This window comes from Mauremys reevesii, linkage group 7 (assembly GCF_016161935.1).
Source record: "Mauremys reevesii isolate NIE-2019 linkage group 7, ASM1616193v1, whole genome shotgun sequence".
Lineage (NCBI taxonomy): Eukaryota > Metazoa > Chordata > Testudines > Geoemydidae > Mauremys > Mauremys reevesii.
Genome location: NC_052629.1, coordinates 115,241,948 through 115,268,074, shown reverse-complemented (window position 1 = coordinate 115,268,074; position 26,127 = coordinate 115,241,948). Strand labels below are relative to the sequence as shown.

The 26,127-nt window shown below is 41.2% G+C and overlaps 1 long non-coding RNA gene across 8 annotated transcripts in view; it reads left to right on the top strand.

The window, feature by feature from the left end:
* The first annotated feature begins 7,118 nt into the window (after positions 1 to 7,118).
* Positions 7,119 to 26,127, top strand: part of LOC120368761 — a 193,780-nt gene continuing 174,771 nt past the window's right edge. For 7 of the 8 annotated variants that reach the window (XR_005582768.1, XR_005582771.1, XR_005582774.1 and 4 more), the window contains exon 1: positions 7,713 to 7,944. This is a non-coding gene — a long non-coding RNA (uncharacterized LOC120368761). Of the gene's footprint in view, positions 7,176 to 7,712; positions 7,945 to 26,127 lie in introns of those variants that run through there. The other variant, XR_005582775.1, reaches the window with a different exon arrangement.

Sequence of the window (26,127 nt, the reverse complement as noted above, 5' to 3'; positions counted from 1 at the left end):
CAGATCTAGCTCTTAGAATGAAGACCAATGAATAATGGCTTAGCCAAGCAATAAATACATAATGCAACATCACCTTTGAACTTTGTAGCTGATGCTGAGGTCAAAGATTATATGGGTTGTAATCATGATTTATGCTTTCAGTCTCTTTGCATTTTTCAGGTCATCTTTGCCTTCTCTTGGTTTGATCTGAAATATTTAATTATTCTATTTCTTATAGTAAGCCACAACAATATGCCAATGTCTCTTGTATTGTACAAAGTACAACTTTCTGTGCAGCTTAATTTTTTAAATATTTTCTATGCATATGACTTATTCTCTCTGGTTAGGTCAATTTACTTTGCTAACTTACTGTAAAAATATTATTCCATATACACAGATCAAATAAAAGGTGTCCATGGGGTTTATTTTCAAGGAATGCCACATTGTAGTTAAAAATCCTGCTTTATTAATGTCAGCAGACTTAGCAATCACACATCTTTTCCATTATTAGAAATGTGAACTTGTTTCCTAATTGCTTCACTACGAAAATCATAATTTCAAGGCAGCTTGATGGCCTCTTAATTCCTTTCTATCACATTGGTTGATCAGAAGTTAGATTTTACTGGTGAACAGTAGCTATGTATCCCAGATTGCTTTCAAGCTTAATACTTGAAAGTACATCAGTCAATCTTTTAGCATAACTTGACACTACACTTTGATACTGCCAGATATTTGCTTCATACATTGCCTCTATTGATTCTTTGGCTTTGTGCCTCTGTCGGAGCAATGTGCAGGGTGGAAGAGCATTCAGAAATAACGCTGCGAGAAAATGGTGTCTCTTGCCGAAGTCTACTATTTCATCTCTTCTGCTATCGCGTGAGGCCTTTATGGCAGCCAGAGAAAGTTTAACTTGCTCCCTTACACAAAGCCAAATCTACTCCTTCCCTCTCCTTCCCTCCCAGCCCAAGCCTGAGTCGCCAGCCTTCATGCAGGGGATCTTGCCTTTAGGTGTGAAGCAAGAGCAAAGTGACTTTGCAAATACAACTACAGCCTTGCAGCTGGAACAAGTCTTGTTTCTGCTCCATCCCCTCTCCCTAGGATCACTGGCTGACGGTTCTGTGTAGCGGTGGATACTCTAGGCCCCACCTCTATTCCTTTAAGTAATCTTAAGGACATTTTGCTAGTGCTGTACTCTGCAGTGATAGCTGGGAGACCAGGCTCTGAGTCTCACTCCCAGTTCCTTGGGTCCTGCACCAGCCAGGAATGCTTGAGCTCTCCAAGAAGGGGGAGTTTGTTTTCTATCTTTCAGCAACTGGATGAACAATGAGAGTTGCAAAATGAGCTCCCTTCACACTAGCTCTCTCCTGGGGATATGTCAGAGCAATGCATTTGTTCTGCATGTGGGTGGGTAGCCAGAATATCCAACCTCTCTCTTGTTTTGCTCTGTTTTTGCTCCTCTCAGCGATATGTATGTCAACAAGCCAACCCCTCTAATTTCCAACGTGAGTTTTACCAGCTGTGTGTTTATGACAGTTTTCTGAACATTTCACATTTACATTGTTAAACTTTTGTACTTGGGGCCAGGTTGTAAGTGAGCATAGAACATAGGAATTGCCAGGCTTTGGTTCATCTAGTCTGCAGACATTGGCTGGGATTAGATGCTTTGGGGTTAGCACATCCAGGAAGAAGGCAGTCAGAAGGTGGGTAATGATGGCATCCTCTGCCCACAGGGGGAAGTTTCTTCCTTACCTGTTCAGTTTGAGGTCAATTTATGCCCTGAAGCATGAGGGTTTATATCCCTCTGGGAACAGGCAAGCCCTCACTTTGTAGAGAGGAAGCTAAGGAGCTCTTCTGGGCTCAGCCAGTGCTAACTAGACAAACCTGCAAGGCGGATGCTTAAAAGGAGCAAGCCCTGCCCCTCCACCCCCAGGAAAGGGGTAGTACTTAGGGGAAGACCGCTATGTCTTGGAGCTAGCTGGCTATGGGGCTAGATCAGCAAAGAGGAAGAGAGTCGTGGACCCTGTCGCTAGTGAGACCCTAGTAACCAGGTACAGAGCATGGTTATTAAAAAGAGGGAGCCTAAAGACAGGTGCTAGTCCTGATCAAGGACACTAGAGCCTACAGATGTGCTGACCCCCAAAGGGGTGGCTGAGAGACTGCCTAAGTGACTGAACACCCTTTTGCTTTGGTTGTTTGGAGAAACTCTTGTGTAGCACAAGCAGAAGAAGGATTCTGCAAGTGCTAAATCAGAGAAGCCCCCCGCAAATTGTGGCCTGGTGGAGAACCAGGGGGTTTTCTCCCCTGCACCCTCCCAACTGTCTCTTTTTTTAAAAAATCCTATCTAATGTAACTGTGGATATTTTCCTTGTCCATATACATGTCCAATCCTTTTTTGAATGTTGCCAAGCTCTTGGCCTCAACAATATTTTGTGCAATGAGTTCCACTAGCTAACTGTGCACTATGAATAAACACGCTTCCTCTTATCAGTTTTACATTTGCTGCCTTTTGCTTTAAAACCTACAGATCCCTTGGTAAATAAGTTATATAGGTTATCAGTGATATTTCAATCCCGAACAGAGAAATTAAATGGAATACACTGAGTTGAATTTTCTTCCAGTTTCACCTGTGCAGTTGGATCAAAATCAATAGGGTTAGACATAGGTCTAACTGGGGTCTTAAATTTGGCCCATTTGAAGACAACCACAGAGACTCTGGTAAAACTTAACCCATTCTAAGTGTATACAGTTAACAGCAGAGTGTAATTGCAAGGAATAGTATTTGGCTTGGATGACTATATTCTGGCCCCAGGGCACTGTGGCAGATGTAGCATAGGGTCTAATAACCTATAAGTCCCTGATGCCAGTATTGCTATATAAGAAGAGTAATAATAACACAATCCGAGAGTGAAAACATCCATCAAAGGCTGACAAACCTCTGATATAGATTTTATTTTATTTTTATATTACTAAAGAAGCTAGTTAAGTCTGATGGAACTGCTAATAAAATTTCTGTGGTGGTCTGAATGAAACATCATTTTGTGCTTATTACTTCTTTCCTGTGAGGTTATTGTTAAGAAACAAGCATTTGAGTGTTGTTGAAATTACAAAAAGTAAATAGTAATATGCACTCTGATAAATCATGGGCACAATAGCTGTGTTCAGACAGAGACTTATACTCCCCCAGGCATTCCAGAGAGTGAATATACATATGTTTATTTTTAGCATATGGGCTGTGCCTTTTTTTAATACATCAAGAAAACTTGGTAAACAAATGACTTTTATTTCAGATTGTGGGTGGCCCAGTTGCACATGTGTGATGGTGTTTTTCTTTTAAAGCACCACAGAAAAAGTATGGATTCTGGTGCATGAGCTTAAACTTGATTTTTATGCCAATGAAACAGCTCATGAGTAAAATTAAGCTCGTACACATTTTGTTTGATACTGTCATCTTAGGGGCTGGGTTAAGATTCCTTTGAAAATTCATCCCCAAGAGCAATAATGCAACAACATTTGGTTTAGAGTTTCCAGCACAGGGAGAAGTTGCAAGTAGAATTGTGAGTTTCCTTCTGTTGGAGTGTTTATTGCTTGATCACCCTAACTTGTATTATGCAGAATACTATTATTATTTATATTGTACCTCCTTGCTGGAAGAAAGGTTTAAAACAGAGAGTGAGACAGCGAGAGAGAGAGAGAGCGAGAGAGCGCACTTGATGAAATCAAGATGTGGATTCAAGTTCAGATTTCAAAGACCCACAATATTGGGATTGTTCAAAATCTTGAGTTTGTCATCAAGCGTGTCCCTAGTGCTTACATAAGTCAATGAGAACTGCATATTAATTATTATTTAAATTATGGCAGCACCACAGTGTGCTAAGGCACTTTCCAAACCCAGAGGAGGATATAACCTCTGTTGCTGCCGAGCATGTGTGGTCTAATCTGACTTGTCTATTGTTAAACTGAATTTCTTTTGTCAAAAATAGGTTCCTTATGTGTCTTATCAGATATTATATTTATGGCCAAAACACACACACACACAATTTCCAAGCAATGAGGGTTTGCTTAATGTTGCATTGTTCAGCGGGAACAGCTAATATATTAGACATTTCCCCAAAGGACTGTTGTGGTCTTTAATTAACTTCTTTCCCAAAGGCCTGCAATATAGCATTGTACAATATTTGGTCACTTCCATAGCCTGCCCTTCTACTCATATATAGGACTTATTGGTTCTCATTTCCTGGGGGAGTGTTATGAGCACAGAGAGGAAGGATTCATCAAAGGAGAAGTTAATTGTGTTTAAGCTCTGTGTGTGTGTGAGATAGAAAGAGAAAAACTCCATCCCATTGTGCAGCTGTTGTAAGATAGGCAGTGAACCTGTGTATTTGGCTTATCGACCCAGTAAAACAGCAGAGATGGTACCTGTGTCACAGAAAGGGCAACCACATCACAACAAAAGTATGTGAGAAAAGACTATGATAACTCAGCCTAGAAGTGATCCACAATTCTAATTGACACTGAAGCAAGACACAGTGAAGCAGCTTGTGTTAATTTGTGGCAGCTGTTTTGTTTTATAGTTTACAGTCAGGGACTGCCTCCTGTATTGTATTGTTTAAATTAACAAACAGCAGAAATATACAATCATAACCATGCAATGATTAGATTTCATTTTTTTCTTCAAACCAAGTATAGAACAAAAGCGTTAAGCTCTATTAGTCCTTTAGGCACTGACTCTGTGCGATCCTGAGCCCTGTCAATCCCACTGTTTTTGGCTGGTGTTGAGGATGATCAGCATCTTGCAGGATCAGGTCCTCATTCAGGGAGGATGAAATCCTGCTCCCTTGCCCCGCAAACATGGCCAAAATTGAGCAAACCACCCTCGTTCTGCTGTGTATAGGAGCCAGGACTGGGCAGCCCATGTGTGGGGACTCAGCTTCTTGTGTATTGTAGATATACTCCACTCTGTGGCAGCACATCTGGAAGTGGGGGAGGGGGGGCAGGCTGGGGAAGCTGTTATGGCATGGTCAGAGCATCCATGGGCATGACCCCTGCATGGGAGTGTCTGTATTGGACTGAGCTTACTTACTACCCTCCATTGTTGTGAATGCTCCAGAACTTGCCTGCATGGCTCACTCACGCAACATCCATTTACTTGGGCTTTATGCAGGGACATGAGTTCCCAAATGAATAATCACATAACAAATAGCAGCTGTTTTGGAGCAGGATTTGCAATATCCTTCTCATTTGAGATGTCCCTGGTGCTTACAGGGCATTTTCATAGGAACATCTCCAGCCATGCAGTACTTGCAGCTCTTCATTTTCTGTTCCAATGTGGTTAATTGAGCTTTGTGAAACTCTGTGGGTTCAGTTCCTTGGGAGGTTTGCAGGAACCTTTTTTCAAGTTTCAATCCAGGTGAGCTTCCACCTGGACTTTCATAGACACATAGCCTTTCAGGTCTGAAGAGACCATCATGATCATCTAGTCTGACCTCCTGCACATTGCAGGCCACAGAGCCTCACCCACCTATTCCTGTAATAGACCCCTACCCTGTGGCTGAGTTACTGAAGTCATCAAATCATGATTTAAAGACTTCAAGTTACAGACAATCCACCATTTACCCTAGTTTAAACCTAAAAGTGATTCATGCCTCATCCATCCGAGGAAGGCAAAATCCCCTACAGTCTCTGCCAATCTGATCTTGGGGAAAATTCCTTCCCAACCCCAAATATGGGGTTAGACCTTGAGCCCTTCGCTTTGCAGGTTTAAATGAACCAAAAAACCCCTATGCAACTCAACCAAAACTGCCAGTTTTAGTCTTGATTAGAGTCAAAAGAACACAAAGCCCCAATCAAGGATAAAGACATCACTGGGATAGACACTGTTCCCCTATTCATTGAATCAAAGAGATGGTCCTTGCCTCAACAACTTACATCTAAGGCCCAGATCCTGCAAAAAACACATGCAAGTACTTAACTTTACTATGGAATCAATGGGACTACTCCTGATCATAAGTTAAGCATGTCTGCAAATGTTTATAAGGATTGGTGCTTAAGTAATGCATCTGCATATACCATGAATATCATGATTGCAGGGCCAGTAGTGAAGATTACATTTACGGTATATCATAAACATACATCTGCTTGTGAAAGAGTGTACAAATGTATCCTTTTACATTTTCACATGTTGATGCATGCCTCATGCTCTGGTTATGTCAGTCACACTGCAAATTGTCACTGCTGTAACATAACAAGATGTGACTGACATTGTGCAACGCAATGAAACCGAAGCTGCCACAGGAATTTTCACTGAGAATATCCTCAAAAAATCGATAGATATGGTTTTCTGAAAACAGGGACAGTAGTGATTTTTTAAATAACTAAATTATCTTTCTCTAATTGGTTACTGCACAACCCCTCCCAAATATACCTAGCAGATCTGATTTTTTTTTTTTTACATATACACAAAAATAGAGACAAATTCTATTAAGGTTTTTCCTTAAAGATAACAACATCTATCATGAAATACTTGATCCTGCAAGGGCCTATCTTTAGGCCTGTGAGAAGTTCCACTGAAGTCATGTACTTGTAATACATGCACATGCACTTGAAGTCATGTATATGTGTGAAAGTGTTTGCATGCACAGTAGATCTTGATTGACTGACATAAAGGATGATCATTTGTGTCCACTAGCTTTCTGTGCTATTGTGAATGTATTATTCATATTGCAGTAGCACTTAGAATTTCTAGTCACAGACCTGACCCCATGTACAAACTCTGAGCAAAAAGATGGCCCATTCTGCAAAGGGAATTTGGACAATTTACAGTCTAAATAATGCCAGGCTATTAAAAGGAACCCTATCAAGTTACTAATAGCCAAGACACTGGCTAACATCAATATTGTTATAAAAGTGCAGCGTTGCGTTTAAATCTCACATTGATCCCAACATGTTTTTTTAAGGCCATGTTTAATAAAGTTTGCCACTGTGCTCTGTTACAGCCAAGCCAGGCAGGAGAATGAGCTGAAGTTAACAAACCCTGAGCTGGTACGCACACATAGTAGCACCATAATGGCCACTGAAAGAACACAGCTGGTGCACAGCAGGGCAGAAAACCTGCAGGAAGAGAAGTGCAGTGGTTTAGTCCCTAGCTGGAGAACCTGGTTCCATTTATGGCTCTTCCCAGACTTCCTATGTGACCTGGGGTAAGTCATTTAGCCTGTCTATGCCTCAGTTCCCTCTATGTAAAATGGGGGTAATTGTGCGGCCCTGCCGTACAGGGATGCTGTGAGGATAGATACCTTAAAGACTGTGAAGTACTCAGATACCATGATAATGGGGGCCATAGAAGTATAATAATCAGTAGATTTGAACAATAAGATAAACTGTGTAGAATCCATAAAACAAACTGCTATTGGAAAATGGTTTTGACCAGCCCAGATAAACTATCCTCTATCGCACAAATAAAACCCTCTCTTCTAATCTATGCTGACTGACTTCTAGCCTAGGGTTGTTCATTAAGCCACATCAACACCTGGAGCTAAGGGTGTGATTCCCAGCTCGAGTAGACACAATTACACTTGCTCACATCAAGTTAGCACAGTAAAAGTAGCAGTGTTTCAGAGGCAGCAGCAACAGCCCAGGCTAACTGTCCCTAGTATGCACCCAAGGGGTCCAGAGGATTTGTACTCAGGGCAGTTAGACTGTACCACTGCCCTGTGTGCTCATGTTGCCATGGCTACTCTACTACTTTTAGTGTGCTGACTTGGTGAGAGCAAGCAAGAGTGTGTCTACCAGGGCTGGGAATGGCACTCCCGCTCCAAGTGTAGACATACCCACAGGTCTCTAGCCCCTCCCCACTGGTTCAATCAGCATAAGTTTGTTTGAGGGAGGGGCTTCTTCTATAAATGGCTTGTCCTCCATGTTGGTTTTTCTGCACAAGCCAAACAGCGGGCCTGAGGCAGAGTGGAGCCGGTAAGGGTTAAACAAGCAAAACCTAATAAATAGAGTAGGGGAAGCAATGTCATAAACTGGGATGGTGTGGTCACCCCCCTCTTCCCTTTTTTGCTCTTACTTTTAGTAAAAAAGAAGTAAGGAGGGAAGAGAGCCCCCTCCCCTGCCCTTGTGCTCCTTGGGATTGTCTGGGGCAGGGGAAATGCAGGTAATTTAGTCACAGATATAAATGATTAATTTTAGAAACCTGAAATGATGGTTTCCAAAAGAAACTATTAAGCTATTATAATGCTATTTACAAACTTATGTTTTGTGTCTGTGACGGCCATTACTTCTGCTTGTTAGGGATGTTTTTGTAGCTTTCTTAAATTAAAACTTTGAATAGATTCATTCCCCTCTCACTCTGCCCTGCCCTCCCTCCCCCAGAAGTGAATTAAATCCTTGTTGGTTGAAATTTAAAACTTTGTAGGTGGGTTCCCCCACCTGTGGTGAATTTTGTTAAGTTTTTCTTAACCACTTGTCTGTTCTGCTGCTGCTGTAGAACCAATATAGGATTTCAGACTTGTGTTTGTTGTTGAGGATTTTGTTCAGAATAAAATTAAGTTGTATTTTTTTTATTAGAAATAATGTCAGATCTCCAAAATGAAATTTAGTTTACAGGGATCCATAAATGTTGTGATTAATATTCATATAATTGAAGTATGGGTGAATAGAAACTGATAAATGCTCTGCTCAAATGTCTGATAGGTTAAGTTAAGAAAAAAATTGTGTATTATGTCCCATCTTATTAATAAATGTCAGGTACTACACCTTAACATTCATTTAGCCATTCACTCCTGGTGAAATCTTCTCTGTCAAGAGTTTTGTCTGAGGAAGGCGCTTACAATTTGCTCTGCTATTTCTGGCTGCATAAAGTGATTCAAACCTAGAAATATTTTCAAGCACAGCATAGTAGGGGATAACTCTTAGCTCTGTTGTAATAGCTGTTGTAAAACTTAGCCCCTAAACACTTAACAGCAAAGAGATTTTCTACTAATTAAACAAGAGCTTAGCAGGATTTTTAAAAAAATGCTTTGGACAGTTATACAGACAGTATAATCAGGAGTTATGATAGTAAATATTAAATAAACAGTTTGGGAAGGGATATCAGCTCAGCTGCTTCAAGGCATAAGACAAATCCTAATTCTAAGAGATGAGGAGGAAACTTTCCTAGAGGGCTCATTATCCACTATCCACCTACTTCACCTTTCATTGAAGCATCCAGTAGCAGAGACAGGATACTGGACTAGATTGACCTTAGGTCTGATCTGCTCTGGCTGCTCCTAAGTACTTTGTTACAGTTATGTCAGAAATATTAAAGTTAATGAGCAAAATGATGCAACAAAACCAATGAATCAAGCATTACAACTATTTTTATTATATACTTATTTAGGATTGGAAATAAAGATCCATGCTGTATTTATAAGATCAGTAACAGTTTAGTATGACACTGTCTCCTAATGCTGTTTGTGATTAGCCTTGATTAATATAGTTTGTGATGACCTGGTAACAGGCAATAAAGAAATGTCCTTGATGGTAACTCCTTCTTCAGCTTCATTGACTGTATAAGATGTTACTAATGAGGCTGCAGTCTCAGGTGGAATTAGGTGCAGCTGATCTTGAGTTGCTGTGTTCATTCATAGAGAGGAGGACTCAGAAGGTGGTAGGGATTTTTTAAAATTTTCATGCAGAGCTCTCCCATTTTGGTTGCTGCAAGGATCCATCCTGTCTTCATGCTGATGATGCTCAGAGTGATGCCTTTTTATTTTTCTTTTCAAATGAGCCATTATAGATTATCCCTTGGCCACTGAACCAGCTAAGTGGCATTTATATTTGGTTGAAGAGAGGAGATCTTTCTCTTCCAGCTGCATAGGTTACATATGCAAGCACAGAATATGAAGAATATTAAGGATATGCATTCTGCTATATCCAGGGCCCTTAGCTTTCCTCAATTTGTTGGACATGGTGTGTGCGCCAGAGAACTCATTGTGAAGCAGAAATAACCCACAAAAGAGCAAGCACACTAAATTCTGTCTGAGCGGCTTTGCTCAAGCCATCTTTATGGCATTTGGCGCTGGCATCCACTCAGAGTGTTAAACGGGCATAAAACAGGGATGGTATGTGAGAGAGGATTGCGGGGAAGGGAGCTGACAAAAGGGAGTTGATCTGTTGTGTGTGTTTCAAGGGGATGTAATGAAATAGTTAAATTAGTTCCACGGGCAGCAAATGGAATTCTGCAGTAAGAGTGGATACTGTAGAAGTGGAAATACAGACAGTGGCATGAATTTATTGCTGTTACCCCTATAGAACTCATTAAAACATACAGCAAATTTCTCCTGGGCTTATTAGAGCGTCTGCTGTTGAGTACCACAGAATATCATTGCTTGGGCTGTCACCAGGGCAAACCGCCCTTTGACCACCGCAGTTTTACTAACTGATTTTTAACACCCACTTTGCAGAGTTTGCCGCTGGCAAAGCTTCAAGTCCCAATGGAGATAAATTATTTAATATTTTCCCTCCCCTGCCGGAGATTTATGGCTCTTGGTGAAAAAATACGTTGGTCTTTGGAGTATGATGCCAAGAATCAGTTCTACAAAGATCCGTTACTAGGAGGAAGATTCATGCCATGGTGCAAATAATACTCACATGTGCCCGTCTGCAGCTAAAATTCCCTGAGGAGGCTGGCAGTTCACCTTCTACTGTCCTGTCACAGTTTGTTCCATCTGCCACCGCTGCTTCACTGACTACTCTGGGATCCTTCTGAAATAATAAGGGATGGTCAAACCCATTTTGCCAGATTTACAGCTCACTCCAAAATGTTGATTCTAAATTTAGAACCCACCTGAAAATTACAAAAGTCTAGAGTAAGGCCCCAGTCTTGCAAAGACCCTAGCACATGCTTAACTTTATGCACTGTGAGCTTTTCCCGTTGATTTCAATAGTGCTATTCACAGTATGTTAATTTAAGTATCTTTGAAGGATCAGGACCTGAAGGAGAATTCAAATCATTTGAAGTTTGTGTTCTTTGGCTCCTGCAAAATATGAATTCTAGGCTTTTGCATGTTTTGTTTTTTAATTTATTCTGCAGCAGACATCAAGAAACAGGGCAAGAATTATTTTCAAACAAATAACTTCATTAGTGCTTGTGTACATGACTCCACAATCCGGACTTCGGGGCTGTGAATTGTAGAGAACTCTAACTTCCCTGTGTAGACCCCGCTGGCACAAACTAAAAGGTACCTAGTTCTCTTAATGACAGGTTTCAGAGTAGCAGCCGTGTTAGTCTGTATCCGCAAAAAGAACAGGAGTACTTGTGGCACCTTAGAGACTAACAAATTTATTTCAGCATAAGCATAAGCTTTCGTGAGCTACAGCTCACTTCTTTGGATGCATCTGAAGAAGTGGGCTGTAGCCCACGAAAGCTTATGCTGAAATAAATTTGTTAGTCTCTAAGGTGGCACAAGTACTCTAGTTCTCTTAATGTAGTCTTGTTTGAAATGGGACTTGAATATAGGTACTAAGGTTTTTGAAAAATCTGGTTCTTGGAGACTTTCCCCTCTAAAATACTCCCCCACCCCCCGCCACACACACCTCTCCTCCTGTGACTGTTCTTTCATCAAATCTTAATATATATATATATATATATATATATATATCTGTCAAGTCTAGTGAAATGGAAAAGTCAGAGTTCTGTTAGCTTGGATTTTCCCTCAAAGAAATGAGAAACAACTGCAAACCAGGCATTCGAGGATGAGATAGTAACATAGAGAATGCCAATAGCCAGGAGGAAGGGTCTGCAATAATTATTATAGATTTTTTTTCAGAAGATCCTGTGGCACCATGTGAGGTGCATCTAGAATCTGTCAGATGTAATGATCATGTGTAGTGTGTGTGTCAACTTGACCTCAGGATGAGTAATAAAACTATAACAACCTCACAGTAGAGGGAGAACAGCCAATTTTTAAAATCCGGTAGGAGGAGAGTGAGGATTCTCTTGATAAACATAATGGAAAGTGACAGGGAAGATGCATGGTAACAGCTCATAGACATGTAGTGGTGGAATCAAGTCCAGCTCCTTCACTGAGGCAGGACCAAGTAAACCTAGATCATTCCTTATTGGTGTTTGTCTAACCTATTCTTAAAAACCTCCAGTGATTGGGATTCCACAACCTCCCTTGGAAGCCAATTCCAGAGCTTATCCACCCTTATAACTGGAATTTTTTTTTCTAATATCTAACCTAAATGTCCCTTGCTACAGATGAAACCCATTACTACTTGTCCTACCGTCAGTGGACATGGAGAACAACTCATCACTGTCTCCTTTATAACAGCCCTTAACATATTTGGTAAATAGGGAAGAGGACAGATCATTGATTCAGAACAATCTGGATTGCTTGGTAAACTGGGGGCAAGCAAACAATATGTGTTTTAATACAGTTAAATGTAAATGAATGGGAACAAAGAATGGTGGCCATACTTACTGGATGGGGTACTATATCCTGGGAAGCAATGACTCTAAAAAGATTTGGGGGTCAGGAGGATAATCAGCTGAACATGAAACACTGTGGCCAAAAGAGCTAATGAGCTCCTGGGATGCATAAACAGGGCACTTTTGGGTAGGCGTTTAGAGATTATTTTACCTCTGTATTTGGGACTGGTGTGACCACTACTGGAATACTGTGTCCAGTTTTGGTGCCCACAATTTGAGAAGGATGTTAATAAATTGGAGAGGATTCCGAGAAGAGCCACTAGAATGACATTGACAAATTTTAAATCAAGTTGGGATGTTTTTCTAAAAGATCTGCTGTAGGAATTATTTTGGTCTATGACCTGTGTCATACAGGAGATCAGACTAGATGCCATAATGGTCCCTTCTGGTCTTGGAATCTATGAATATTTGAAGACTTCTTATCAGGTCCCCACTCAATCTTCTTTTCTCAAGATTAAACATGCCCAGTTTTTTTAACCTCTTCTTGTAGGTCAGATTTTCTAAACCTTTTATCATTTTTTGTTGCTCTCTTCTAGACTTTTTCCAATTTATCCACATATTTCCTAAACTGTGGTGCTTAGAATTGGACACAGTATTCTAGCTGAGGCCTCACCAGTGTGGAGTGGAGTGGCACAGTTACCTCCTGTCTCTTATATACACACCACATAATGGTATTACCCTTTTTTGCAACTATGTCACACTGTTGACTCATATTCAATTTGTGATCCATCAAAAACCCAGATCTTTTTCAACGGTATTACTGCTTAGCTAGTTATTCCCCATTTTGTATTTGTGCATTTGATTTTTCCTTCCTAAGTGTAGTGCTTGTACTTGTCTTTATTAAATTGTTGATTTCAGACCAATTCTTCAATTTGTGGAGGTTGTTTTGAATTCTAATCCTGTTCTCCAAAGTGCTAGCAACCCCTCTCAGTGTGGTGTCATCAGCACATTTTATAAGCCTACTCTCCACTCCATCATCCAAATCACTAATGAAATTACTGGATAGTACTGGACCCAGGATTTGACCCCTGTGGGACCTCACTAGATATGCATGCTGGTTTGACAGCAAACCATTGATACCTACCCTTTGAGTTTGGTCTTTCAACCAGTTTTGCACCCATTTTACAGTAATTTCATATAGACCACATTTTCCTAGTTTGCTTTTGAGACTGTCATGTGGGACTGTGTCAAAAGCCTTACTAAAATTAAGATATATCTGTCTACTCCCCCATCCACTAGGCTAGTAATCTATCAAAGAAGTAAATGATGGTTTGACATGATTTGTTTTTATATTCCTTATAATCCTGTTATCCTTTAGATGAGGGATCAGCAACCTTTGGCACGCAGCTCACCAAGGTAAGCACTCTGGCGGGCCGAGCTGGTTTGTTTACCAGCCATGTCTGCAGGTTCGGCTGACTGCAGCTCCCAATGGCCGCAGTTCTCCATCCCAGGCCAATGGATGCGGTGGGAAGTGGCCACCAGCACATTCCTCGGCCTGCGCTGCTTTCTGCCGCCCCCATTGGCCTGGGACGGCAAACCGTGGCCATTGGGAGCTGCAATCGGCCGAACCTGCAGATGCGGCTGGTAAACAAACCAGCCCAGCCTGCCAGAGTGCTTACCCTGGTGAGCTGTGTGCCAAAGGTTGCTGATCCCTACTCTAGATGCTTACAGATTAATTGTTTAATAATTTGTTCCAGTGCCTTTTCAGGTATTGAAGTTAGGGTGACTGGTTTGTAATTTCCTGGGTCCTCTTTGTTCACCTTTTTAAAGAAAGGTATTATTTTTGCCCTTCTCTAATCCTCTGGGACCTCACCAATCCTCCATGAATTCTCATAGATAATTTCTAATGATTTGAGATAGCATCATCTAGTTCCTTAACTATCCTAGGATGAATTTCATCAGGATGAATTCCATTTCATCATGAAAGCACATGGGGGTGGTAACAGAGAATGAAAGCAGGTTTATAGAGACTGTCAAAGTGGATGTGGTTATACATATTGTCATTGTTCAGCCACTGGAGAGAGAGGCTGACAAGCCAAAGAATATCTTTCTCCGTTGTAAAGCACAGGGTGTGTTTATACTGTCATTGAGTCTTTTCCTTTGGGACGCATGACATTACTCACACTTTCCTTATGTGCCAGGAAACAGAAACAGAGTCAATGGGCATATCGTCTGCCTGTTGGAATATAACACATCCCATATGGTAAATGTAATGTGTGTAAATGGAAAAGGAGTTGACCATCTTAGGATATTTCCTAGCAAAGATTTACTAGAAACTGGGGATAAGTGAAAGGATACAAAATGTTGGCATGAATCTGAATATCAAATTCAGATATGGATGAAATTTGGCAGTTTCCGATGAAAATGAGCATTGGAAAAATTAAGTGTTTTTTGTTGTTGTTTCTTACCTAGCTGCACAGTTATAGTTCTGAAAAAGCTGACTTTTAGATAAGAAAAATATCAGGTGAAACATATTTATCCAAGATAAAATTCTTCCCCTTGCTCATTCAGCAGCTCTTTGGTCCTTACTAAATATGTCTGAAGCTTTGGCAATACATCTTGTTGCATCAAGATGGGGTGATGGAGTTCTGTGAACAAATGTTGGAGGTGTTATCAATTGACATCTTACAATCTTGTGAGCTTTGGTGAAAGTGCCAACCATTGAATATTAATGAATGTAGAGGTTACAGTCAAAAGACCTGTGTTTTGTTTCCAGCTTTGTCATTGACCTCCCTTGTGCAAGTCACTTCATCTGTCTACCTCACTTTTCCCTCTCATGATTTGTCTATTTAGATTGTAAGCTTTTTGGGACAGAGACTGTCTCTCACCATGTGTGTGTACAGTGTGTGGCACTGTTGGGCTAAAATGTAAGTTGGGGCCTCTGGGGACGTCTAAAATACAAATAAGTAATAGTACAGCAATTCAAGGGGTTAGCGATAATATGAACAGAGTTCATTCCAGAACCATAACTCTTTTCCAGCTGCTGCTTCAACATGGGACCTTCATATTTGATCTGATTCCTTGTTCTCCGGTTACCAATCTGTTCAATCTGTACCATCAACCCTTGAATTTCCAAAGAGGGATTTTTTCTGAGAGTGAGCTTGATGTATAGCAATGCCTGCTTGGTTATCAACATAAACAGTTGTGCTGAGATTGATGTTGTCTGTGTTGGTGGCTGACTGCAATTGAAATTGACTGTCTTGTTACATCCAAAAGGATACCTTCACTATGGCTTCCTTTTGGTTTTTTGTTTCAGGGTTGAAATGTACATATGATCAAACAAACTGTGTTTTCTAAATTCAGCACATTGCACCAAGATCAATAATCTCTAGCACCTCCCCATGTTATTGGTAGCTGCTGTGGAGCTTCTTCCCAGCCTTTATATAGGCAGCAGCTAGATTATCTCTGGTTTGTTTGCAGAAGTACTTAAAAACACTGTGTAAAAACAAAGGAAAGGCAAAATCTTGGTTCTGTTGAAGTCAATGGCAAAACTCCTGTTGACTTTCCTGGGCCTACATGCATATTCCTGCTCAGTTTTATTTATTTTTCTTGCCTTCTTAAAGTTGTCAGCTGTTCTTTGTAAGGTATTTCCTGTAACTCCCATATATTTTTCAAATAAAATCTGGGTGGGAACGTTTCCATTAATTTGATTGTGCTGTGTGTATGTGCAACGTGGCACAATTCTGGGCTCCTAATGAACCCGTAAAGCTAGAGTACAAAAAAAGTGGTATATTTTGTTTCATTTTTTTTAACGTTACCCAGAAGACAGAAAATATTACTTTGGTGTTGTAAAGGCTCAATAATGTTTGCCTCAACAGCAATTTTTCTGTCAATAGTTTATAAAAACCTATGCTGCAGAGGTTTTTTGCTGCTCACAAGTATATTGACTTTTGTTTCAGCCATATATGCCAGAGTATTTTATATTTCCACTTTTAGTCTTTCCTATGAGAGTCTTCAGCAAAGTGGGTCTTTCTTTGTGGATTTCTGACTTGGATTTATGTCAAATTGACTGACTTTTTTTTTTCTTTTAAGTGGAGGGTCTCCAGATATCCAAGCAATGGGCAGTTTCTTCACTGCCACCAAAAAAGAGTAGCTCAAGGAACCATTCTCCAAACTCTTGATGCCGACAATAAATAGACTATAAATGCAGCTATTCTGACAGGATACTTTTCATTCAACTTTTGGACCATTTCCAGTCCCCCCTCCCTGCTTTAAACCACCGACTCTGCCTCTCCCTCATAGCAACGGTGTTGGCTATACCCAATCTTCAGCTAGGCAGATGGGCAGACAGCCTCCAATCAGTTCCCTAATGATCTGCTGGCAGAAGCTTAAAGTCCTTATGTAGCAGGATGTTCTGCACCATCTCCCCAGATGTCAGTTCCATGAGTTAATGTGGTATATGTGTATAGATGCGATTTCAAAAGTAGAATTTTGGCCCAATAGATCAGAACAGATTCCTTGTAGCTGGTGCTGTAACACTTTCCAAGACTATGCTACAAAAACTGATTGCTGTGGATGATTCAATGCTGGTAAAAATTTCCAAAAGAGCTCCTCTGTTTTGCATGAGATCATGTTCGTCTACATAATTTACTGTGTTGCTTAATGTAATAGAGCCGGGGCGGTAAGGAGTGAGAGGACTTCAAATCATCTAATCCCCTGTGTAATACAGTTCATTTTGCACATGTATTTTAATGCCTCAGTTACAGCATTAGTCACTTTATTCCCTAATTGGATCATCCTTACCTAATGATTGACTCAAATCCACAATCTCCCAATTTAGAGGGGAGTGTTTCACAATAAGAAACTGGCACTAGATCCAAATTTTCAAATGGCCCCCCTTTTTTTTCAGTAATTCACCAAGCTAAACCTGGGAAAATTTGCAGTGTTCAAGAATCCTGCAACTCAGGCTAATCGTTAGGTATATTGCAATGCCCATTCAAGTCCCTGAGGGTCTTTCCATTGACTTTGAAGGACATTGCATTGAGTCCTAGATATTCTCCTTACAAATGCTAAGGAGAAAGTGCTGTACGTTGGTGACAAAGTGGAAAAGATACAGAAAATTAAAGTTGTTTTGAAAAGTTTAGGAGCAAGGACAGGGGTGGGAAATCATCTTTGAAATTAAAGTGGTACCAGATTTTAACTATCCTTTAAGGCCCTAACTCAGCAAAGCATGTAAACACATGCTGAGCACCTCAGTGGGAATAAGAGATGCTCGAAGTTTGCTTAATATTTAAGTGCTTTGCCAAATAGAGATAAACTTAAGAACATGTTTGGTGCTTTAAGTGCCAGCTTTAGGGAACGGAGTCAAAGTTCAAATGGAAGCTCAATGATTTCCACCAAGAGCTAGTTAATTACCAGTGTAATTCAATCAGCATTTCCATGATGTACCAAAACTAAGACGTATACAATGATCTTTGCCTTTAAGTATTTGTTGATACATATTCCTAGCTCATGTATTCTAGAGGTATTCTGTTATTAAAATTGCTTATATAGTGCTGTAAATCTGTATGGACTTTACAATCATAAAGTATGATACAATTGCTGACCTGGAAATCTCCTCTCCACCCCTTATGCCACTAACATGCATATGTGGAGTTGAAAAATAAACCAATAAAAACAGGTTGTTTTAAAAATTGGCTGAAGAGGATGCTGATTTGTAGGAACATTAAATTATATGAAAAAAATTAATATGGCTTCTGTAAGCATGAGTGAACTGAATTGTATGCTTGATGTTCTCACTTATTTAATCACATAATCACCACCACTTGCATTGTGAATTACCAGAGCAAATAATACACTGCCTCTAATGGGAGCCATAATAATGCAAAGTGTGCCACAAAATAGCCATTTAAATTATTTTAACCATTTGGAAGCTGTGGAATAATGTACATGCCCTTCTGGGTATTCATTAGGCTGAGAGTTCTGATCATGCCACTGCTCAAAGAGTTTGCAATGTTCAGGCTGCTGTCTGTCAATGACATCTGTATTGTTTCCTGTATAAGTCTGTAGAGTTTCAGATAAATATAGAGTTTAGCTGGGCTTGAAACATCTAATCCATGTAACTACTTTCCAGAAAGCTCAGGGAACCCAGTACCTTACCTCCTATGAAGAGAGAACATTCATGTACTAAGAAGGAATGTGTCTAACCAGGATTAACTTTGTCCATTGAGAGAGGCCCAAAACATTGTACCTCACTTTAACTTAGATTAAACAGTTTTTGCCACCACAGTCATCTAACATCTTGATTAAAATGTCCTTTTCCCACTCCTGAGGGTATTCTGTGCCAAAAAATTAAAAATTCTGCATCCCCCCCAAAAAAAAATTCTATGCACAATATTTTAAAATTCTGCAAATTTTATTTGTCAAATAAATGTGGCGGCTCCAGCCTGGCACTGGGGAGCACAGGCCACTGGTTGCAGAGAGGTGGGAGATCACTGTGCAGCTCTCCTCTGGGACACAGACTCAGCGGTGAGGCTGCACCCAATCCTGACACAGAAACGCCTCAGGACCCTGCCCCTCCATACCAGGTGCATCAGGTGTGGGCAGGCAGGCTCAGCAAGGCAGGATCCAAGTGTGGAGTTGAGAGGGTTCTGTGTGGGGCAATCTGGATGCAGGCGGCTCAGTGGGGGATCGGGGGGTGGGGGGTGAGGCTCGGCAGGAAGGTCTGGAGGAAGGCATCTGGATGCATCTAGGTTGGGTGGATGGGGGAGCAGCTCTCTATAGAGGGATCCCTCCCCCTGTAGCTGAGGAGCGATGGGTGTAGGAAGCATCGGGGAGGGGAGGGAGTTTGCAGAGCTTCCCACAGCTGGGGGAGAAATCTGGTGGTGGGTCTGACCTGGCCCCAGATGCCATGCACGAGAAGAAGTCCCATCCTCCCCAACCCACCAAGGACTAGCAGCTGAGCCTGGCGCAGGGTAGGAGCCATCAGCCAGGTCTTCCCCAGTCCCACCCCCTGCCTCACAGTGATTACTTCTGTGCCAGCTGCCCTGGGCACCTGAAACATACTGCTGTGGAGGGTCGCATGACCGCTCTTGTGACTTCCCTTTGCTTCCCCGTCAGAAAGTCATTTTTCTGTGGGGAAGCAAAGAAATCTGTGAGGGACATAAATTCTGCATATGCGCAGTGGCACAGAATTCCCCCAGGAGTAAAGTCTTTCCCATTCTTACAGTCACAGGGTTTAAGGCTAGATGATCCCACCAGATCATCTAGTCTGACCTGTATATCACAGGCCACCACCCAGCACCCACACACTAAACCCAACAACCAAATTTAGACCAAATTATGACAGCCCACAGAAGATTAAACTAAATTATGTGCCACAGGCAAAGAATAGGAGGGGCAGAGTGAGACAAACCCAGATTATCCTGGCAAATATTGCCTACCCCACTCTGAAGAGGAAGATGAACCCCTGCTAATCTGACCTGGGGGAGAATTCTTTCCAGACCCCCAAAATGGCAGTCAGTCAGACTCTGAACACATGAGCAAGAACCACCCAGCCAAGCACCTGAAAAAAAACAATGCTCGGTGCCACCCCAGAACATCAGTCAACCTGTTCAGTGTCCCTTCTCTAACTGTGCCCATTTCTGAGGCTTCAGAGGAGAAAGAGAGAGACAACCATCCTGCCAAATAAACAAAACACCCAGAATACATTTGAGGAGGGAAAGAAATAGTCCTTCCTGACCCCTGCAGATGACTGACTCAAGCATGAGGTTTAGGAGCATCAGACATGAATCAGAAGGGTCCTCAAGGGCAGCTGAGTCCTGTCCCCCACCACAAGAAGTAACCTCCTCATAGAATCACTGCTCATAAATGTGTCCGACTCTCTCAAAATTGTTTGACTCCATAACTCCTATTGAGAGGCTGTCCAGAACCTTCCTTCTCTGATGGTTCTAGAACCTTACTTCTCTTCTAATTTCCAGCCTGACTTTGTTCATTGCTAGTTTATACCCATTTGTTGTTGTACCAACACTGTCCATTAGCTTTAATAGCTCGTCATCCTCTTTGGTGATTATCCCTCCCCCGATGTATTTAGAGAGCAATCGAGTCCCCAGTCAGACTTCTGTTTGCTAGGGCTAAACAAGCCAAACTCTTCCAGTCTCCTCTAATTCCCCTGATCATCCTAGTAGCTCTTCTCTGAACCTGTTCCAGTTTGAATTCGTGAAGGGAAAGAAAACTTATATTCTCGAATCCCTCAAAGTCCACATGGCTCAAACCTTAGGTGTATAGTACCTAAGAAAATGCAAAAAGTAACTCAAGAAAAAAGTAGTATGGGATCAGAATTCTAGTCACATCCTCCTATGCTATTGACTTTTTGCTACTGTGGTGTTTCAGCAATAGAAGACCCAAATGTGAAAAATTTGAAAATATATTGATGAAAAACAGGAAGGAAATGTTTCTGCTGAATTTCACTGATTTCCCTCCTCCCCCCCATTTTTCAACCACCAAGCTTCTTTGTAGAATAGCAAATTCCCAGGCTCAAAGAGGGAACTCTGTTTTGCCTCTTCAGAAGTGATTTGTCTACATGCTGAAGCAAAGCCCCACACCTATGTAGCTTAATAAATAGGAGCATTGAGGCTTAGCTGGTGTTCTTGCAGGCTTTCAGCCCCAAGTAATAACACTGCACCCCATGGGAGGAACTGGAAGAGATACTCAGATTGTAAGCTCTTTGGGCAGGAGCCGTCATTTTGTTCTGTGTTAATACAGAGCCTTGCAGGGCGGGGTCCTTGTCCTTAACTGAGTCTCCTTGGCACTATGGTAATAAAAATGAATAAAGACATGGAGAAGATGGGTTTGAAAGTTTGTACACGTGCAGTCCTCAAAAACCATGGAAAGACTTGGGGACCTGGGTGTCGAAAGAAGGAACAAAGAAAGCAACCGTCGCTACCATCGCTAAACCCAGACATCCCTCACCGCATAGCTGTGCTCTGCGAAGCACTGTGCATGCAGATATGATGGCAGTTTGTTATCCAGTGGGTGGTAATCTTCCATTTTCCAGACCGGGTTCTTTGTTAGTCATTGGTTTTTTACATCCACTTCCTCTCTTTCAATCAGTATGATTAATCCATTCATGTGGTTAAATAAAGGACAAGGGATGCATTATTCTGCAATAATGCTAAGATACCTTTGACTATGCCCAGGGGTAAAGGAAAACCATCTTTAATTAGAGAGATCCAGTTGGAAGAATTGAGTCTCCGTGTTAAGAATAAGGTGCTGAAATGTGACTCCTACATTTTACGAAGGCTCCATTAGACATCTGATAATGGGGATATATCAAAACTGGAAAAGTGGGAAGAGGAGATGTGTACTGAGTCTATGGTAAGAAATAATGTTCTCATTACACTGTGGGGGAATATGAGGATCAGCAGCATTTAGTCTTTCTGTTGCTTTGTATTGCATTCATATGTAGGCTCAGCAAGGTATGCATTCTGTTACCAGGAGCGTGCTGATGAAAGCATAATAATACATGACAAGTCAGCTGTAGGTTGTTCCTCCTATGTGCATCCAACCTAATGGTAGCTCTTTCTGGTATTATTTAATGCCAGGGAGATTGTAACTCTCTAAAAGATTTCTTATTAGCACGTTTTATTTAATTTGCTTTTTGTTACCAATTTGCTCTTGTGCAATTATTCCTGCAAATTGTAGCATGGAATTTGCTAAAAGCATTTAGCACCATGCTCATCTTTACGGTGAATGCTGCTGTGATTAGCAAAGAATAACAGCCCCAAAGCCAAGGAATTCCTTAGCCTGGAAAGATAGGAAATTTAATTGCAATATAGGGTCTGTTTGATTGAACCTTTCACCTTTTCCTTTCTTATCTTGTCTAAATCCATGAATTTTGGATACATTTTAGCTTTATTTTAGAGATGGCCAGAACAAGTTTATTCTAGAATTCATCTGTGTTTTGAGAGCATGTTAAAAATTGGAACCAAGATCCAGATCCAAGTTTCCAAATGTCCTTTTGGACAAAATTTTCAAAACCACGTAAGTTCCATTGAATTTCACTGAGGCTTACACTCCTATGTAGAGCTGGGTGAATAATTTAAGTTTTCATTTCGGTGACTGAAAAAAAATTAATTTTGTGTTGAAAAATTGTTCAATCTGAAATTAAATATTTATTTTTGGTGTATTTTTACCCATTTTCTTTTTTTGATTTTTAAGTTAAATCTAAGTACATTTGTTTAAAAAAGGCAATTTCAGAATGAAAAGTTGTAACATTCTGTTTTTAAAATGTCAAAACAAATCTTTTTGACTATTTTCGATTTTTTCTTCCCATTTTTTGCTGGCTGAAACAGTTCACAAATTCTGTGAAAACAAACACAAGAAGGCTGAAACTGCAAATTTTTATGAATGAGCAATATTCATAGTTCATAAGAAAATGTGAAAATCAGTAGAACCCCCAGAAAATTAGTGATTATTTTTCTGTTCTCTGTTCTAGATTCTGTCTGTGGGGATTTATATAAGTCGGACTGCAAGTCACTAACCTTTCTAGGAATGCCACAAATTCATGCAAATGGATCGCTCAAAGATGGCAAGCTTCCTTTTCTAGTTAGATGTTGAGTGCCTGTTGTGTAGACAATTTGACTAGATTCTTTGGGCAATGAGAGAGAATGAAGGAAGCAATAACTTCAAACTAGCAAAAAGTTTGAAAGTTGAGAGTGAAGAATTCAAAGGAGGCTTTAGTGAACTAGGTATCTGCTGTTGTGGGAGGAGACAGAATAAAATGAGTATCAGTAGTGATGGTTGTAAATCTAAAGTTTTCTGTTCCGGCCCATTATCTAGAGAGCTCATATTCATGACTGTCCGAATTTGAGTGCAGGTCCAAACATCCCCATAGTTCTGGTCTGTGCTCATCTCTAGCAGATGCTGAGTGGAAGAGGATGCTGAAATCACGTCACTAAAAGAACCCTGGAAATCACCATTAGGTGTGTATGCCTGGAGGAGATTGTGCATGAAATGTTTGACAGAATGGTTAGGAGTGAAAAAGAAGTCAGGACTGATGGGAAAAGGAAAGGGAAGTGAATTGTTTGCTTAAAAATACCTCATCTACCATGAATTTTGACAAGATTTAAAAAAAAATAGTGATTGGGGTGGGTCCGGGTATGGCAAGTCAGATTTCAAAACACATGGAGCACTTGAAAGTGGTTCAAATTCAAGCAACTGCAGTGCAGCTTGTGGATGTGACATTCACGCTGACCACGGTTGGTATCCTGTTTTTGTTAATTCATGGCTTAGACGGTTCTGCTGTGTGTGAATTCTGCTCAAGTTGCTCAGCTGTGTCTGAATGCATGTGGGGTGTGTTGTGAGGTTTCAATCAGGGATTGAGAAAAGATTACCCGATGTGTTTCACTTGGAAGGAGTGAAATGCGGCAATTGATTAAGTGATGTGAAGTGTTTGCAACACCATTCCCCAAAGAGTTCAGGAGTAGAGGAAGTGACAGAGATCAATAATTATGCACAGCATATGGAGAGTTTACAGTCTAATATTGATTTTTTTGGGGACAATTGTAAAATCTACAAAACATTTGTTGTGAGAGTTTGGGGCAGATCGGGGAGTGCGGAAAGAATGTTAGCAAAACTGAGGTCAGAATAACTATGGAAATAGCAGTAAACATGAAATGTGGTATTAGGGCAGGTGACTGAAGCAAGGAATTTAGGTACATTCTTGGGATGCCTAGATTCCTTTATTGAGAATGGAGTAAAGGTGGGAGGGCTCAGGGCATTTTACGAAGTCAGGGAAGGGAAAACGGATTAACAGGAACAAAAAAGGACAACGTGAGCATGTTGGGCAGGAGGTGGTCTTATTCCAGTTCCCTGTGGATGAAGTGCCCACATCTTGAAAAAGACCACGCCAGATGTAAGGCATCTTGGCTGTGACTGCCACTACAAATGCCAAGGTTCCAGGGATTTGAATGAGTTACACGCTTGTCATTAGGAAGGGTCATCCTTAGCCTGGCATTTTGCAGGGGGGTGGTGCAGTGAAGCTTATGCAGCTGCTACCCAGGGGGTAGCTTTTGTGTAGATAAAGACAAGAGTGATTCACGATCTGGCTGCCCTCTTGAACAATGACACAGCAAGGAGGGCCGTGTGGAAGCTTTAATTAGAACCCTGAACCCACCCAAAAGCAGGGGTCATGTAACACTGTGGCAGCAGGGAGGGGGAAATACATCTCTCGCTCTAAGACACAGGTTTGAGGAACAGTGATCATGTTTGATAGTCTATGCCCAAAAATTAAGATAGGAGTCTTCAGTAGATAATGGATGGCCAGTCTCTCTAAGAGGGTGCTGCCCAGACTTAGCGGATGGCTGGGGTAGAGAGGCCAGGGTGGTTTCCTGGGGCTGGCTGGCTGGCTGGCTGTTGGCTTGATGGAATAGGGTCTGCTATGAAAACTGCATCAGCCTACTGAGCTTTCATGGATCCATGCATGGAATATTTTGCATGAGGCAGCAAAGAATTCATGTAGGTGCTAATCTCCTGTGTGTGTGTGTGTGTGCTAACACTGTTGCAATGTGACATCTAGCAGCAGTTCAGGTGTCAAATTGCACTGGGTCCTTTGTTTCACCGCCCATCAAAGCAATCTCAAGATGGTTTAGTTCTTCTCCTGAGTTAAATGACACATTCCCCACTTCATAATTCACAGGAATGCTTTCCATTGTTGGCCAATATAAACAAGAAATTCTCCAAGAATATATACAGAGGTGAGGTGTAATTAAGAATTCCATCCGTTCGGTTAAACTCCCCTTGATCTCCGTATGGAGTGTCAGTAAGCAGAAGGAAATTTGAGGACATGGGCAGTGATTTAAGGTAGGACCTTGTTTGCATCAGTTTTACATCTAACATGGTTATTCTGCTTTTGTTTACATTCTATTCTGGTAAATTCCCATTGACTTCAGTGGATGTTGGATCAGGCTCCACATGAGTTAAACCAACATACACTTAGATTTGGACATTGGACTTAGTGGACTTAGTGGCCCAAATTCCAAAGTGATGTTCATGATGGAGGTAAGAGTGTGAGTTTAGAGGGAATCAACATGGTAATACACACGTGAGAGGGTGAAGAAGGTACTTGCTACCCAATCTCTGAATTTGTCCTAAAAGGTCAGAACAGACAACAGTTCTATCAGGCTCTCCAAGTGCTTAACCATTATGTTGTATAAATAATTTAGCAGATCGTTAATACCGTGCATAGTTGAATGAGGAAATAAAGACAAGCATTGCATCCTTTTAAGAGGAACTTTGTCAAGTCGTTTAAGTTCCAAAGAACGTGCTTAAAAACATAAATCCAATATTAAATTTTTTTTGTGACTTCTTATGATGCCACCACAAACAGGTTTTGTTTGGATGCAATATTCCCTGCACTGTTTATAACCCCAAAGTGGCTGCACCCTCCTAGCACTTGAGATGACTTCGGACTGCGACGTCGGATCCAGGTTTTTTTTTTAAATCCCAAGAGGTTTGAAGGTGCATGGATCAATGGTCTTGGCTCATGAGTGGTCAGGGCTGAGCTGTTGTCCCAACCGCCTAAGACATCTGGCAGGAGATGCGATCAGCCTGGTCGCATCTTTCCAGGACTAGCACCAGCAGCCCCTCCCATTCCTGACATTACTGAGGATGCAGAGCAATGCATGCAGTCACCCATGGCTTTGTAACCTCAACAGGGGAGGGAACAACTCAAATGG